Source organism: Manacus vitellinus, unplaced genomic scaffold, assembly GCF_001715985.3.
Source record: "Manacus vitellinus isolate BGI_N305 unplaced genomic scaffold, ASM171598v3 scaffold_4_pilon, whole genome shotgun sequence".
Lineage (NCBI taxonomy): Eukaryota > Metazoa > Chordata > Aves > Passeriformes > Pipridae > Manacus > Manacus vitellinus.
This window is the reverse complement of record NW_021940604.1, coordinates 27,990,463-28,008,513: the sequence shown is the minus strand read 5'-3', so window position 1 is coordinate 28,008,513 and position 18,051 is coordinate 27,990,463. Positions and strand designations below refer to the sequence as shown.

Genomic DNA, 18,051 nt, shown 5'->3' with positions numbered 1-18,051 from the left:
ATGGAAAATTCCATTTTTTTCATTGCTATTTCACCCATATAGCAAGGTAATAACACATATAGACCAGCATCTACAGTCTTTATTTGATCTTTTAATGCATACAGTGGTTTTCTCTTAGAGAATCAACTTCTGGAGTTCTGTTGAATGGTTGCAGTTGTTGGAAAACCTATATGACAAAAGTTGCATAGTCTTTCCAGGGGAAAAGGGAGGATCAAACATGTCAGTTGAGAATGGCCCATTTTGGAAATTACTCAAAATTACATTGTATTTCTCAGTGATGGTAACAATTGTGCAAGACATACATGGTTTCTATGGGAGTAATGCAACCTTTAACCAGTTTTGTATTGGTCCTACCTGCAGAGGCTCTGGAGCAAGCTCCATAGTGGTAAATAACTGTGAATAAGTCTGTTTACTGATGCTTGGGAAATTTTTATTTTCATGAAACATTTGCCTGCACTCAAAAGAAAGAAAAAGTCAGACAAAAATTCCTGCGAGTAATTTAATAAACCATCTAAAAGCCCTCTGATGCTCACATTGCCAATAGGTGATAGAAAATGCATTGATGTAAGGAGCTATGTTATTATTGGGCATCAGTTTGATAACTAAAAGACCAAGAGGTATCTTGGTGAACAATGAACAGAACCAATTCTTTTATCATCTCTTGAATTACTCAGGCCCAAGCAAAGAAGAACGGAGCACAACATTTTCTATCAAAATGGCAGAGTTGAGTTTTGCTCTGTTTTCTAAGCAGTAAGATGCCTGTTGAATTTATTGATATGTGGCTCATTGTGTTTGTGCAACTTTCCATCATCAGTCCCATCTTCCATGCTTGCATTCAGCTTGTAGCCTTTTAAAGGTGGCACAACCCTTGCTAACCTAAATTGGTATAGAATGGGTGCCACAGACTGTAAGCTGTAACTTGTATTTCAGTATACAACTAGATTTTAATAAACATAAACACTGGCTTGAATCTATGCCAATGTCATTCTTGCTGTCTCTGGATAACATACCACTATACAGTAAAGTATGTGTCAGGTTTTCCTAACGTCTTATAGTTACTCCGCATTAACCTGCTGGACACACTGGGATTCTAAGGAACCTGGACAGAGAGACAAACTGCTGCTGAAAACAACACAGGGATCAATATCTTGTATTACTGTAGAAATCCTTCTGGGCTTAAAACCTTATTTTCTTGTGTTTGGCAGGGAGCCCCAGAGAGTAAAAAGGAGGGTGAATCATAGCAGTTGTAGCAAATGTGTTCCAACAGAAAGTGTTCCTGGGTTTCATGGATTTGAAGGGTTTTAAGGCCAGAAGGGGGTGTTGGATTGTCTTGTCAGACCTCCTGTTTAGCAGGGGCCGTAGGACATCCTGGTATTAATCTCTACCTTACGTTCAGTAACTCTGTACAGACAAGGCTTGTACCTTTTAGAAAGGTGACCAATCTTGGTGTCACTTTTGGCAGTGTTTTTTTGCTGTTCTGATGGCTAATCGTCCTTACTATGATAAATGTGGGCCTTATTTTCTATTTACTTGTCTTTGACTTCCAAAAATCAGATCTCACAATGCTGTATTTAGACTGAAGAAACTTTTATTGTGAAATTTCTGATTTTTTGGCTGATCAGCTTCTCTTTTAGTCTCTTTAACTCTCTCCTTGATAAGGAGAAAGCTGTCTCAAGGTCTAAAGTAAAAAGTAGACATTTCAAAACTTTAATTCCTCTCATAATTCTTGATTATTTTGGACACATTAAATCATCTTACTTTACATTTTTAGAATCCAAACATACACAAGGTATGCAAGATATTCAAAGATCTCTTAAGTAATAATACCAAAAAAAAGTAATATAAAAAATAATTTATTCTTGCGCAAGGTACATTTGGGAACCAGCGTATTTTACCCCCAGAAAATCAAATTTTAGAACTCCACTTGCCAAGACAAGGCACCTGCATTGGTTGAAACAGTCAGCTACATTTAGATCAACAACTAGATGAGTATATGAAGAAAAGGCATGCTTAGAAGGCCCATGCTTAAGGCCTGATCTTGCTGTAGTCATGGGAGGGGGCCCCACTGACTGCACTAGGGGTTAGATCAGGACTTTGCTGAACAGTACGACTGTTCTTTGCAAAGATGATACATTTAAATATGAAAAGTAATGAAGTAAGCATGGCAAATTGTGGTTTAGTTGGAATCTAATTTTCATAGCTTTTTTTTTTAAATTAGAGATAGATATCTCTATTGTAAGTATAGAAATATATAAAAGTAAGATACAGGTAAAAAAGATGGCTGCATAAATTAAATTGCATTTGCTGAAGTTATTAACATCACAAAGCTACATGTTAGAGGTAGAATCCTGACCTCACTGAAGTCGAAGAGATGTGCCGCCTTTAGAAACGTAAAACTTTCTTATTGATTTGAATTGAGTAAACTAAATTTTTCTTTTGCGCCATTCAAGAGCATAAATTCAGTTGCAAATATAAACTTGGGGCAGAAAAATTACTTGTTATCATAGAGATGCAGGGGAAGGGAGCAGGGAAAGACGGAAATATAATTCCATTTTGGTTCAGTTGAATTATGCGTAAAGGCAGGGAAGCACTGAGTCATCTAGGATGGGTAAGAATATTCCCACCAATGAAAAAAGGCATCTCACTGGAAGCAACTGGGAAGGGGTGGAGAAATTCACCTCAGATTATTTTCTGAATTGTTTTCAGGATATAAGAGATTAAGGAGACCTGCTATCTATCAGTATGCCATGTCCACAGACAGTGTTGTCTGCTACATTTTACCAGTGACAATCACAGGTAAATCCAAATATGGATTTTTGCACTGCTGGAGAGGGGTATGACTATATCATCCTTATCTGTGTATGGATTTCACCTAGAAATTTAGGAATATAACTTAGTGCATGAGAAAATCTTAAATGCTGAGAGTTCTGAATTCACATCCTTATTAAGGGAAAACCACTCTCAAAACCTTTCCTGGATTTTTTTCTCATAAGTAATTATGGGTGGGTTTTTCAACTTGGCATTTTAAATAGTAGGTCAGATATTTAGAGTTGGCATCCTGAAGAATTACCTAATATCCTAAATGCTGTTCATTTCTCTTCTTCTGTTATGTAGGAAGAAGACAAGAAAACACTAATAGGGTGCTTCAGTCATGTATACTGAGAATTTTTCCAAACAGCAGAAATCTTTTGCTTTCAGAGGTCCGGATAATTTCCCAGTGCATCACCATTAATGTCTCTGTTTATCTCACTTTATCATAACTTTGAATAATATGTAGTAACTTCTAATAATTTCACTTTTAGCTTAGCCCTGCAGAATCTATTATTCCAGGGCTGGAATCACATGCCATCTCAAAATCCAGTCAGCACTGCATAAGTGCTTTGAATGATGACAGATCAAGAGAAAGTGGAGCTGAATACGTAATTACTCCAACATGCAGTTAATACTGGTTGATAAAGCTATGGACACACAATTAAGAAAACATGCCTGATAAAACAGTTCTTTTTAAATAGATGGGAATGAGCTACAACTGGTTACAAAGGCTTGTGAACTTCCCTTCTCTTTCCGAATGTCACTGCCTCAGATTGCCTTGGCAGCCTCATGTATAGTGTTTGCTTCATGCATAATGATTTCCCTCTTTTCCCCCTTCCTTGAACAGTTTTGCCTTTTCGACTACTGTTACCACCATTTAATAAGAAGCCTTTCCTTGGCTTTCTAATCGAAAACTTGCTTTTATCTTTCTTCATAAAAGAATTGAAATGGCTTCTCTCAGGTTTCTTTAGCCTCTGGGGAGATAAGGACCCTGCGGTTAACAGGATGAGAGATTTTTGTTTAGAAATTTTTATTTAGACAATGAAAAATGACCTCTGTAAACTCAAAGCGATCTTATTTTGGGGCTTTAGGCTTCTGGCAGATAAATCAATTGGGCCCTTGGGACAGCAAAGGAAAAACCTTTGCAGTAACTATGTCAGGACAACGCAATAGATTTGTTGTGAGGATGCAGCTGTGTTGAAGGTAAAATGCACTTAAAAATAAATATCATTTTATTTTCTATTAAATATTCAGGATTTGGATAGGAAGCTTTTCAGCTGCCGCAAGAAAATATTTTTTTTCTTTGATATAAACTTGAGAAAAAGACTGATTTTTTTCTGGGAAGGGGCAGTGGAAGGAGGGGTGAACAGGGGGATACAAAGGAAAGATGTTTTAACAATGAAATATTCAATGTCATGATAAAGAACTTATTAAATTTTATTTTGTCTATACCTCTTTTTTAAAAAAAACACCCCTGTTTACTGATGAAAGTCTCCTTTCTAAATATAAGGGCTTAACATCGTTCTTTTTTAATTTTTTTTTAATGATTTAATTATTACCTACCTGAGGCTATGGCTTCAACAGAGTATCACAACAGTTTTCACACCTATGTGTAACCCTAAAGAACTTTTCAGATCTTCACAGCATGAACTTGCACAGCATATTTGCTCTGAAGAACAAGCATAACATTTTGCTGCTCGTTCTCTACCTGTTTCATGCAGAGTGCAGCTACAGAGTGAAAAGTTATGCAGACATAAATTGCAAATTTGACAAGGAAGCAAATGAGGAAACAGATGCTTAACTAAAATGTATTGATGTGCAATTGTCAGTGAGTTGGTGGGTGTTGAATAACGCAGTTAAAATGCATCAATGAAGCCTTATTTCATCTTAAATAAAAGCTACGGTAAATAGAATTAGAGAGTGTGAGACAAAGTAATGAAAAGCAGATAAATGCATGTGAAGCTATTGTCACCCTACCAAATGCAGGCTGACATTTGTTTGTGCAAAACACCCACCCCTGGCAGTGGGGTCTCAAGCTGCCGGAAAGAAGCAAGGTTTGTTGAGGAGGGTGTCTCATGAATCCAGTTTCATTTCCTCCATTAAGAGGCAGCTGAGTCTGGAGATGTGGCAAGTTACATAGGGTGTTTGATAGTGCCAAATGCCACCAAAGTTTAATCTTCATTACTATTCACTTGGTTAAGGAAGGCATGACACAAAAGGAGAATGAGTTTGCAAGTTTGATGGCTCTATGTTTCAGGAGTGGATTGGGGACTTACATCCTATGAAGTGCTGCTCTTTCACCTATAGAATACAGCTCCCTATTTCTCCTTTACATATATTTTCTTTTTTATTTTATTTTTTTTTCAGGAGCAAGACAGCTTCAGATAAAAATCTAAGAAATTAACACAAGTGCCTTTTACACCGTAAAGCTGCCATGTGATTACTTAGCTCTCAGTTCCTTGTGTTTGTTTTTTTTTTTCAGAACAAAAAAGTTAGCCACAGAGCAGCACTCACCTGGATTCAGCAGCACCCTCCAGCTGCACCAGTAACACTGGTGCCTTCTGTATCTCATTATCCCTGGGGCAGTAAGAGATATGCTTGTAAATAAGAAATTAAATAATTTATCAAAATTACAACAATTAGCACAACTGAAGGATACACTCAGAGGTATTTACTGTGAAACAGTAAGCAGAATCTCCTTGCAGTGAATGAAATTGATATGAAGTAAAACTGAAAAAACTGGACCCAAGAGATTTTTCTGAAAAGGTCAATTATAGGGTTTTTAATGCTTCAGTCATTGATGTCACAATTTCTATTCTGGTATTATGGGAAGGGAGAAAGACTTTCTGAGAATGTTTCCATTTTTTCTTAATTTGCAAATATTAAGATTGAAAGACAAAAAAAATTTTCACTTTTAAACAGAAAAATCTCTTTAGAAATCCTGGGAGTACAGTTAAAGACAGCCAAAAGATATTAATTCTGGTCTAGTTGATGTTCATCTTGCACATCTGTCTTGCAAGACAGAGATATTCTGGAAGAATGTCCTTCTACGGTTTTATTTTCCACTTTGCCTATGAAACTAAGGGCAAAATTGTATCCTTTTTGCTATATAAATGTATGTTTATGACACCAGAGAATTGTGTGTGGCTACTTTGTGTGCAGCTGACGTGTTTTTGAGGCTAGTACTTCACCTTTTTTTTGTTGTTTGAGCCCCATTGATTTCTGCGTGTAATCTTAAGGCACTTTTTGGACATTAGGGAATTCAGCCTTGTAGCCTTATAACAGTCTACAGTTTTGTTAGCAATGAAACACAGTGGTGGTCAGCACAGGTCCCTGAGACACATTTGGGTTGTGAACAGTTCAGTTATGTTTCCCATGCTGGGCTTATGCTGCAGGAAAAGCAGTTAGGCTTTCCTCATATAAAACATTAGTGAAAAATCAAATCTGTGAAAAGATGAGAAAGCAAACTGGGAAAGACTGCTGAGATCAACAGTGTTGGCATCTTGGATACATATTGCACTTTCAGCTGTGCAGTGGAGCAGCAGGGATCCTGGGGAGCCACCCTTACTATTCTCCTGTGTTTTTGTTTCTTTTCTTCCTCTCCTCTGAGATAATGTGTGTGTTTGCTCTAGGGTCTGCTGTGGGTTTGCTGTAGTTTTGCTGGTCTTTTTGAAATCAACCATTTCCTATGAGTGATTACTCATACTTCTTAATTATCAAATTTATGTTCCCTTACTCTTTTTGAGTGCTTTTTCATGGTGTCTAAAATTCTGTTTTTGAAGGCATGACATTAATAAATACAGTAGTTAAGGATGGCAGCAGAAGGGAATTCTTTCGCTTTATGATTAGAAACTGAAAATTCCTTCTAGACTTTACCTTATGGGTCTGTAATGTTTAACTTGTTTGCTATTAGTATTGAAGTTTCAGTGTAAAGACCTGGAGACATTTGGCTCCATCTTGCCGGACTGCCTGTGTCTTTAGTTTTCCTTTTTGAACACCTGGTTGATGTGTTGTAGTCTAAAATTGGTGCTTGTGCTAACACATAAGGCTACATTGATGCTAAGAAAGTTTGGGTTTAGCTGCATGCTGGTCTAGAACAAGAGATCAGTGTGAACGACAGTCTGAGAGATTCTTTTCCACTAAACCTTCTTGTCAGCACACCCATTTTAGTGCCTCTTTGCAGCACAAGAAAAATGCTGAGGAATGTTGGTATTAATTGCAATAAAGCTCTTCAATGCCAAGGAGGTAGTTCTACGAAGCTACCATCATCTGTTTCTGGGTTTTGAACTAAAGAAGATTTGGCAAATGGATTCTCTTTTCTAGTGCAAGTTGGGCACTGTGTAACTGTAATGGCTACTGGTAAAATGTTTTCCAAGGAATTTTTACCTTAAAAAAAAAGAACCTATAGTGGACTGTAACATGTAAGGCAGCAAGTAATTTCCTTTCTAAATTTTTCTACATAAACAATGTGTGCTATAATAAAATGAAAGAATTTGTCTATGTGAACATTTGACTTTCTCATGAAAGATTTGTCTGAACTGGGCCCTCATGCTGGTTCATGTCCACATAACTCATCCTTTACAGTCATAGACTGATGTGACACAGGGTAATAGAAAGTGATGCATTGCCTGAATTTAAAGGAACACAGACTATTTCAGGATCGGCTGTGCAGCATGAGATCTGTATCAGATTTGAAACAAAGCTAACCAAGCAGACAGAGCAGTAAGATATCTATAGCATCCATTAATCAGTATATACTATGCTGTTGCTGGCTTCTTTTTTTCATTTTGGCTTTTCTGTGTGTGTTCACCATCTAACGTTATTTGCCTGGTGCCTTTTTAAAGCCAAGACAAATACACAAGGTTACTTGGGAAACCATTTACAAATCTTATCTCCTCTCTGTTCTTTAATTTCAATGCAAGAAATCATACTTTTTGACCCCAAATACCCCACCAGAGTTGTAGATCATCAGTGTGTCTACATAAGCTTATGTTGAAATATGAAGAAGTCAGTATTTGTTGTTGGAGTTTGTTGTTCAGGTGTTCTTTCTCTATGTGTGTACATGTAGTTTTATCCCTTACATTTGACAGAATAGAATGATGGCAGTGCCCACAGCAGAACATTCCCACAAAACCTACCTTACCTTTTGAGAAGAGTGACATTTGTCTAAATTTCTTTTCATATTAAACTCAGATTAGTAAGTAATTAGTAATCTCAGATTCAAGTTCTCAGAGAAGCAATGTAGCTCTTCATTGTTTAATGGCCAATGCACTTTGCTACAATGTATGTTTAGATGAGATCTTAAGAACTGAGTTTCTTTATAATCTATATGCTTCTGAGGAACTAAAGCCACATTTTATGCAAGAAAAAGGTTTTGCACTATCATCTTCAGATTTTCCCTCTGGAATCTACTTGAGAAAATGGACCAGAAGCTTCAGGCACCCCTTTTTGGTCTTCTGAAAGAACAGCCATCAGTGCTGGTGCTCTGCACTCTTCCCTGCAACAGCCAACAACTTACTTTGTCTTTGCATCTGTTTGTCCTTTACCTCTGTTTAATCCAAGTTTAGTTGTACTGTATCCAGAAAATTTTTTTAAGGTTATCGAATGTTGTGTATCACAGACTTTGCATGCTAAGAACCTTTCTGCTGAGATTATTGTAGCAGAGAGAGCACAGTCCTTACACTTAGCAAAAATTGTGCATTTATCAAACAAGCAAACAGGTTGTGTGCCTTTAAAAAGGTTTTCATAGCAGCCTATTTCATATTTTCTTAAAAAAATTAATGCTACTTTCTCCATAGTGTTGCTCTGACATTGTATAGTATGAAGTTTTAAAGCCAGACACCTTCTAGCAATAAGAACTTCAGAAGTAAAGCCTGCTGAAACCATCTGAACTGCTTCAAAAAGTGCAGCCTCCTCTCAGGGATCAGCTATTTTTCCCAAGTTTGAAATTCTAACCTGGTAAATAGCATCAACAGGGGAGTTTTCCCCCAACTCTTTTGGAGAACCCCACAGATATGAATATCTTCAAAGGAGAATCTGTTAAAAAATGTAACAGTCTTCAAAGGGGAAACACCACCCTCAGCAATCTGAAGTTCTTTAAAGTGGGAGCCCACCAGCACTAAGAATCCTCAGAGGACTAACTCCCAGAGCACTGTGAAAATTTGTAAGAGAACAAGCCCTCTCTCACAAATACCCAGTAGGCTATTATTTTCCTTTAAAAGGACTCTTACATGTGTACATTTATAATTACAGAAAGGGTCTTATTTAACCAGAGCCCTGTAGAACTCTCTTGCTTTTAAAAACAAATATTGATTAAAAGAAAAGAATGAAAGAAGAAAACAATTTGACTTTACTATTTTCCTTTATCTTCTTTTATTTATAACTGATCTCAATATAATACACCAATAACACTTGGTTCATGTAGCTCTTTTGATCTCGGGAACTCAAAAGTATTCTTCAAGAGTTGTGAAGAAATATTCTCTGAGTGCAGTTATCCACTTATAATGCTTGTTAACTGGGAGTCCAAACACTCAATCAGGAAGCACATATATCTCTTTTGTACTGTTGCTGGGTATGTTCTTTCAAGACGTACTTTCTTGAATAAATATTCAAGGGTTTGGTGTTCTCCTCCCACCCTCCCCTGTATTTTAGCATTTTGTTTGGTAGGGATAGCTAACACAGACATTAAAGTCATTATCAATGGCTGGAGTTGCCTTCCAGGTATGCCACAAATGCCCAGATAAGGTGGGCAATGAGTCCAGCTGCCATGCTGGGTGAAAGGAGAGAGATGCTGAGGTGGCTTGAGCTACTCACGAGCATCCTTTCCAGATGTGAATGCAGGCATGTCCTTCTAGTGGGAGTGAATTTATCATGGGTTTTCAGGAAGCAAAAGAGCCCTGTTTTTTTGAGATGGAGAATGGCTTGTCTGACAAAAAGTGCCTGCATCAAAGCCACCATGTGAAGTCAGTTCTCCTGAGTTCCAAATCAGAAGAAGGCTGGGGTCTTTTTTTGCATGTTTTTGCCTCATCGATCAATAATACAATCATGTAGGAAAGAATTTCTCCTGACTCCCAGGGTCTGTGAGTGTATAACCCAAACACTGAGAATTACTAGTAAAATTTCTGACTTGCTGAAGAAATGGTAGAAATAACTAAATTTTACTTGTAGAAGTAAAAATATCATGCTCCATTCATGTATTTATTAGCTTCTTCTGTTTCACAATGCAGTATGATTTATTTTCTGATGTAACTGTAAAATCTGAAGCTTTCATATCTTGTGTTTAGTGATGTTTGATGGTTTGATTTCCTGCTTCTTAACTGATCCAAAAATGTGTGCCAAGAATATGATGCCTGATAGTATCCTCATCTTCGACTATACAAAGGGAAAAAATCTTTTGCAGTATATGATAAATATCTTTACACTTCTTTGATGATAGAATAGTCTGATATTTGCCACTTTTTTTTTCTTACTGAAAATAGCATCTTCTGTTTGGAAGTTACTTAGATGCATCTGGTGGGTGATGTTTGGGTCTGATACCAATAAACACATTTATCCCATTCAGCAGATTAACTGTGTTTTGCTATGAAGCACTGATGGTTGCAGCAGTGTGTATATCCAACAGCACCATTGACTAAATCTACTTGCAACATGCGAGGAAAAGAAGTGAATAGACAAGTCAAAGGATACTTTGACAGCTCTGGGCAGGCTGCAGTGAGTCCTTAAGTAGTTAGAGGAATTTCCTTCCATTATGAGATCTGACAGTTAGTCCCTCCATCCAGATGTGACAATCTTTTACTGACTTTTTTTTTTTTTTTTTTTTTACTAGCATTTATGCCAGAGAATTTGATAAAATGGAGATAACTATGTTCAGAACAGGCTTTTTGTTGCTGGAAAGCTCTCCTGTAAGCCAGATATCATAAATATGAATGTAGACGCTGATTCTTCTGCTCGGTAGATTCTGTATTTGGATATGAAACCTAGGAACAAGGACGAAATTAGTGATAGTGCATTTGAATTACTCCTTTCCAAAGAAAGTTTAAATTACTTGCTGAGAGCATTTGGTCTCTGGATTCTGCTGAAGCACACTCTCTATCCCAAAACACAGAACACTAGTCATAATAAACCAGAATTTAAATGTATAGTAAGAAACCTTGTATTCATTCTTGCTGCAATTATGTCGCATTCAATGGAGTTTCATCAGAGACAAATACAACATTGTTATTCACGGGACCTGGAAAGAATGTTTTTTTTTTCCAGTGAATCTTAGTTTCCATAATGCAAAATTTACAAAGCTATTGACAGAGGAGAAAGGTGCAGAAAATGGCTGAAATATCTGTATTTTCCTACTCTTGCATTAAATGCTAATGGTGTGGCAATCCTAAACAATAGTTAGAACTGCAGAACATTTGTCAGTTTAAAACAAAAAGCCATCACCTTTAAAAAATGAAATATTTGAGGCACACTCCAATGTTCAAGCGCAAAAAGGAAAATAAGAAGACTCTAAGTTTCCTGAATCCTGTCCCAATTATATTTCATTTAATAACAGTCAGTGAAATATCTAGTGGCAGGGGAAATGAAACTACATGATTTTATGGGATCATTCATCAAGAACTAATTGAAGCTTTCATACAGTTTAGTGCTGATAAAACACTGTAACAATAAACAATAACAAAATTCACCAGAGAAGGATTTGTTTTGCCGTGAGGAAAATGGTTCAGTTTCATCCTGGGGATTCCTGGTTAAAAGAGTCTCCAATTTAAAAAGGGGATAAGCACAGGCTCCTGTGCATAATGACAGAGTGGGAACTGTGGCAAATGTATTAGTATTGCTCCAGTGGAGCTATTCTCATTGTAAGTATTTGCTATTGTGTGTGGTGGAGGCAAGACGCAGAACAACCAATAGGATTTTTTAAAGTTGGATTTTTTTAAGCAGTTCCCATGTAGTTTTATGAAAAGTAAATTACAGATACAGCACAAGCAACTGAATTTCTGATTCTAAAATTGCTAAATTATCTTAGTTTTATTGAATCAGAAAAATTGTTCTTTCCTGTATTTCTTCATGGAATCAGGTTAGTCTTACAGTGATAGTTCTTTCTAACACACGCTAGAGTGATGTCCTGTCAATTCTTAAATTATAAAACATCATAAAACATGTTCCCTCTTTATTTCTGATCTATTTTCTCTGATCAGAACATTTAGGCAGTCCAGAAACACAACAAAGATTATCAAGAATGTATTAATTTTGATTTAAAGAATGAAATAATGAATATTTCATCAATCTTCATCAGAAACCCAAAGAAACTCCTAGGAAGGTGGCATTGTAGTTCAGTGGTTCCAGACCTTGCAAAAGCCACCTCAAGCAAATAACTTCAGTTCTTGTCTTCTCCTCCTCCTCCTGCCCTCTTAAAGTGCAAATCCTCCTGTGATCATAAAGTTTCATGTCACCTGTTTGTAGAACATGCTGTCCAGTGAACCTCTTTTGTCGGTTAGAACTTCTGGATGTATCAAAACAGCAAAATAACACTGTAATAAATAACATTAATGAGGCACATATATATAATAACACAATAACATAACATTTATGATTTTATGCTAGGTCATGCAACAGGAAACAAGATGCTGAATGCCTGTATGATCGTAAGGGTTGATTTTCTGCTCACTTTTGCAATTTCTGAGACATTCCAACTAATCGATCTTTCTTGAAGATCATATCAGAGAAGGACAGGAGAAGTAATCATATTTTATTAATTAAGTCCACCTCTTAGGTGTTTTTTAATTGGAATTATAAATTATATATGTCTATAGATACATGCTCCTGAAATTTTAGTGTTTTTTTTTGTTTGTTTGTTTGTTTTTTTAAGAGAAGCACTCAGTTATATGTGTACAGATCCATCACCTTAATACAGTAATTGCTATCATGTTAGCCTTTAGTACACCTGCATTTCTATGGTAGCTGTAAAAGCTATGAAAGGGGACTAGCTCAATCATATTGGTGATCCCAAGATATGGTGCTTTATACCTGGTGGTGGTTAACTTTGATGGACCTTCAACACTCAAGCTGGTTGGGACTCCAATTAGAGAAGTGTAAATGTAAAAGCAAGGTTCAAATTTTGGCCTGTCAAAAACCAAAATTAATTGAATCTACCTCCATATCTCACAGGATGTGAATGTCTCCAAAGTTCAGAAATATTTCACCTGAACTTAAATCACAGATGATATATAAATGAAGATGAGATACAGCTGTGGCTGATCAATCTTTAGAAAGTGTTTAATGGTAGATACCTTTAAGTCACTGGTATGCAGAGCTTGGAAGAACCCTGAGCTTTCAGAGTTTTACAAGTTATCAAATATTACTTTTCTAGATAAGTTGAATTGCTGTTTATCAGAATAGGGCTATATTTTCTCCATTTCTTTTACCCCAATAAAGTTTATTAAAAATAATCATATCATATATCACATTATGGTAAAATAAAGAAGCTGTAATGTTATTGCATTGTTATTTTCCCTGATTATATAGTTAAGCAAAAGGTCACTTTCCAGAGACAGTGAAAAGCTACATGATATCTCTAGGATTGTCTTACAATTATTTTGAGGCTTGTGAATTGTCACATATTCCAAGCATTTTGCACTTCTATTTTGCACTGTCTCTTTAAAGTTTCCTTTTTCTCCTAACCTTTCAGTTCCTCTCTTAATCTTTTTTCTATAGTTTCTGAATAAATATTTCCATCTTGGCCAACACAGGCCTAAAACCATAAAAAACTGGACAGGTTCTCAAGGGGCAAGGTGCACCAAATCCGGACACCATCAACTGGGCACAAAAATGATGCAGTATTTGGCATTGTCTCTGAGGACTATTTGTGCTCCAGTTGACTGAGCTATAGCACCCACCACTTCCATTATCCATACTTGAAAAAAGTAGAGATGGAATGAGCAGATATGGCAGGCCATCACTACAGCTGTCCTTTCCTACTCTGCATTACATGACCATGCCCATTTCTGCAGACAAACTTCAAGGCAAGGGATACAAATTGCTGTGTTGATATGCAACAGAAACTTTGGTTGACAACTTTCGTGTACATTTTGTTACTTTAGCAAATATTTTAGAGGAAAATTGTGTGTATCATTGCGATACGTTATTCTTACGCATGGTGAGCAGATCTTTCTCTTGATTCCAATGGGACTATTCCCAATATCTCTATGATTCCCAGATACAATACATTCTTTATGAAAAGAGCATGCACAAGACATCCAGGATTTTCAAAATCCAAGTACTACATCTTTCTCAATCAATATGTGTTCTGACACTTTTACTTTTAAGTTCTACATGGCTAACTATATTTATTGAACTATCATCTAATTTTGGTTTAGTGCAAGAAGTTAACCTTTGAGTTTTGATAATTTTCAGTGTTTTTGCTGATTTGTAAGCTGGTTTTTAATTTGCCAAAAAATGTCTGTGAACTGATCACAATTAAAGTAAGATGTTAGCAGATAAAACTAGTGGAAGATTTATTTCCACCTTGTATTATATTCATAATCTGCTTTTTTTTTAATTAACTCTAATTAGGAAATACATAAATAAAAAATAAAAAATGTGGGAACTCCTGCGAGCAGAATCAATATTTTCTATCCAATGGTCATTGCTAAAGCTGCCATTGAATTTTCACTAGTAGAGTAACTACCCTTAAATTTAAGCCTTGATTCAGAGAAAACATTTGGGTTTATCACTAATTCCGACTGATGTAGACAGGTGCCTAATTAGCAGGATATATTAGGTCTATCCAATTGCTCTAAATTGAACACAGGCTTAAATGCCTTGCTGAATAAACCCTTACCATTGAAACCAAACCATGGAAACAACTCAGCTGCCCTGGAATCAGCCACATTTATCTATTATATGATGAATGGAAAGCTATCTGAAGGGTAGCAGTTGTAGCTCTGATAATACAGGTACTTGAGGAATGGAAACGATCGCACCAAGATGTGCATGTATGTGCATTCTTTTATGAGAAAAATAGGTGTAAAATTATACATAATGAGTAAAAATAGGATGCATTTTTGTGTAAACTCCTCTCATGTACAAAAATGAAACAGAGAGAAAACATTTTCTGTTACTTCTTGTCTATAGGTATTCCACTACTTCTAGGCCAGGAAATTAATATGGGAGCAATGCAAAAAATTTATCAAGTGATTTATCTTTCTATATTATTAATAAAAATATTCAGTCTATAGTGCTCACCTTTTAAATACTTTAAGTCATATGTGCTCGAAGTTTTGCATGTCTTATGTATGATGACATAGACCTTTAGTTCTTCCTAGTGTGTGCTGTGCATGCCTGACAGGATAGGAAGAGAAATTCCAAAATGCTGTTTACTACTATTTACTAGTACCTAACTTTAGCTTGGTAAGTTTAAATTGTTCTAACCTCTGCTGAGGGACTTTTTCAAGTGACTGATATTTCACGAGAAAAGAAAAGTATTCTATATATATTTTTATTCTTCAGGTCATGTTTCTTAAGGCAAGGCAAGCTGTAAAGAGCTTCAGAGCAATGCACATATGCACCTTGGTGATCCTCCCATCCTTGCAAGATTCCTACATGGCTAGCTAAGTCAGCTTTATTTATTTTATTTTTATTTATTTTCAACATCAGACTGTATAAACTGGGAAAACAAGGAACATTTTCATGAAGCTTAGTGCATTATATTGATATCTCCTAAAATGGTCAGTAGTGGAATTTAGGATTAAATGTACCTAATCTAACTTTCAGTGCCTGCAATGACAATGTCTATATCTGAGTTCATTATGCTAAATTCCTTCTTTAGTGGAATGGCACTTTCATGTCAGTAGCACTTCAATTTATATTTAGGAATATATTTTTGGATATAACTAACATCATATTGTAAATATCTATATTTAGTCAAATGAAACCTATCTGTGGTATCTTAATTATGTACTAACCCTTTTTGCTTTTATACTGAAAGAGTTGCTTCTGGGAAAGCACTGATGCTGCTCTTAAAGTGTTTCAGGTTCTGTTTTGTGTGACAGAAATAACCGTAACATTTGAGGTGGTAGAATAATAAGCAAGACAAATAAAGAAAAGCCCTGGCCTTACCTGGGATCAGAATGCCTCCTGTTCATTTGTCTGGGCTCCTTTTACAAATGCTGTGTCTGACTGTGCTCTTCCTGTTTCAAAGATATAGCAGAATGCCTAAAGACAGGAATAATAATAATAAAAAAATGACAGGAATAAAAGACAGAAATAAAATACTCTGTGTTCAACAGTAGACAACATAAATAGAAAAACAAGACTAAATGGGCTCACTTTCATTTCATCAGTTGTATCACAGCTAGAGGAAACTCTATAGTAGATATTTGGTTCAGAAAAGTCTACAGTATAATCTACTATATAACAGAACAATTCCTGGTTCCATCAAAATTGCTTACAATGTGCTAAACCACAAGAAAACCCCATAACCAGAATATACCAGTGGAAGACAGATCAAACATTTCAGCAAAGTCATAAGTGGTAAGGTAGTATGTTAAAAAAAATGCAGATATTACAAGGCAAAAGGAAAAAAAAAGTTCCAAACAGTAATTATCAGTGACCTGATGAAAGCAATTCCTGGTGGCATAAGATCTGGCAAATGGTTTAACCTTGTAAAAGTGAGCAGGACCCCAAAGCACACAACCAGCTAATCTCATTTATTTACAGCGGGAGTCCACCCTGCTTTCTGCCTTGGATCACGGCTGCTTTCCAGGCCCTGGGAAGGTTATAAAGACTCACAAACCATAGCTGCTCCATACCTTGAAGACTCTCCCTGCACACTTCTGCTGTCTACAGAACCCATCAGGAGGACTAATAACACCTAAAAGGTGTTATGAAGCAATAGAGCTACAGGTTCATTTCAAATCCTCCTAGAGACACCACGACCTCAAGTGCCCTAGACCTCCAAGTCCCATTCCTTTCTGCCTCAAACGAGTGCTGTAACTGTGTTACAAATTACCAGAGACAAGGAGGGTACAGCGGAAATACTGTTACACCCCTCCCCCTTTTTTCTGTTTGTTACATAGTCCCTTCCCTATTTTCACTCTAAATTTTAACATGTTCCTTGACTTGTTAATCTGTTTGTGAGGCTGCTTCAGCATTTCACCAGATAAAGAAAAAACAATCTCAGATGGAATAGTTTTAATTTCCAGTCTGAATTTATTTGTGACCAATTTGTAACCATCTAATTGTGTGCCTGCGCTAAATGGGAGTTTTCCCATTGAGTGTAATTGGATCAGGCCCCAAACCGCAAAGACAGCTGCTCTTATTACGGCATGAAAAACAGACAGGGTCTGGGTGTTATTGCATAATGACAGCAGTAAATTATATTCCAAGGGCAAGATCAGAAGCTGGTGTAAATCAATACAACTCAACTGGCTTTTAAAAAGTTGTATCAGTGTGTGCAAGCTGCTATTTTGGCCCAAACATTTTCTCAGTAGATTTTAAAGCTCATCCTGCTGCATAATGCATGCTAGGGAATTACTTCCAGCAGCTCCTGCACCAAGCCTAAACTGTCTGACTGAACCCAGGCTTGTATTTCAGAAAGTCATTCAAACTTGATTTAGAGAGTGTGTATCATGGAGAATCTACCACACTCCCACAGACACTTTTCAAATACTTATGCTCTTTGTTCTTAAAGAAACCACATCACTTTATTTTCTTCCTCACTAAGATGCCAGGTTCTAGCTAGATTTCCTAGCTCTTTTTTTCCTAATACATATAAAAGCCTCCTCATTCAATTTTCCTCTTCTTATATTTATGCTTCTTCAACACTATTGTGACATCCTTTAGTCTCCATGCTGGGGGGCTGAGTTGATTAAACTTTGATTTTATTCAGTCATCATTTAACAATTTTCCAATTCAAACATTTTCTAAGGCCTTTTTAATTGTTCAAACTCACAACACTGGTTGCTTTACAGGATGAGTAGGTAGCTTCTGATGCAAAAATTTACAGTCTGATATGTTTAACTAGAATTAGAAAAAAATAATATTTGGCTGTTTCCTGGGAGAGAAAATGAAAACTATCAAACAACAGCTACATTGTTTGACTATGGTTTAACATGTTTATAAGGAATAATAGATGTAATGAAATTGCTCTATGGAACAGTCTCTGTTATTCTCTTTAAGTATATAGGCTCAATTCACTGATTTCTCTAAATCAGGTGGGATTTTGAAAGGCATGCAACCACACTGCATGAA

At 36.4% G+C, this 18,051-nt stretch overlaps 1 long non-coding RNA gene across 1 annotated transcript; it reads right to left on the bottom strand.

Annotated features, from left to right (window-relative positions):
- Positions 1-12,253: 12,253 nt before the first annotated feature.
- Positions 12,254-16,730, bottom strand: LOC108640660. The gene is made up of 3 exons (XR_001921345.1): positions 16,611-16,730; positions 15,919-16,014; positions 12,254-12,332 (listed from the first exon to the last, which is right to left on the bottom strand). It is a non-coding gene; the product is annotated as an uncharacterized LOC108640660 (long non-coding RNA).
- Between the last annotated feature and the right edge of the window lie 1,321 nt (positions 16,731-18,051).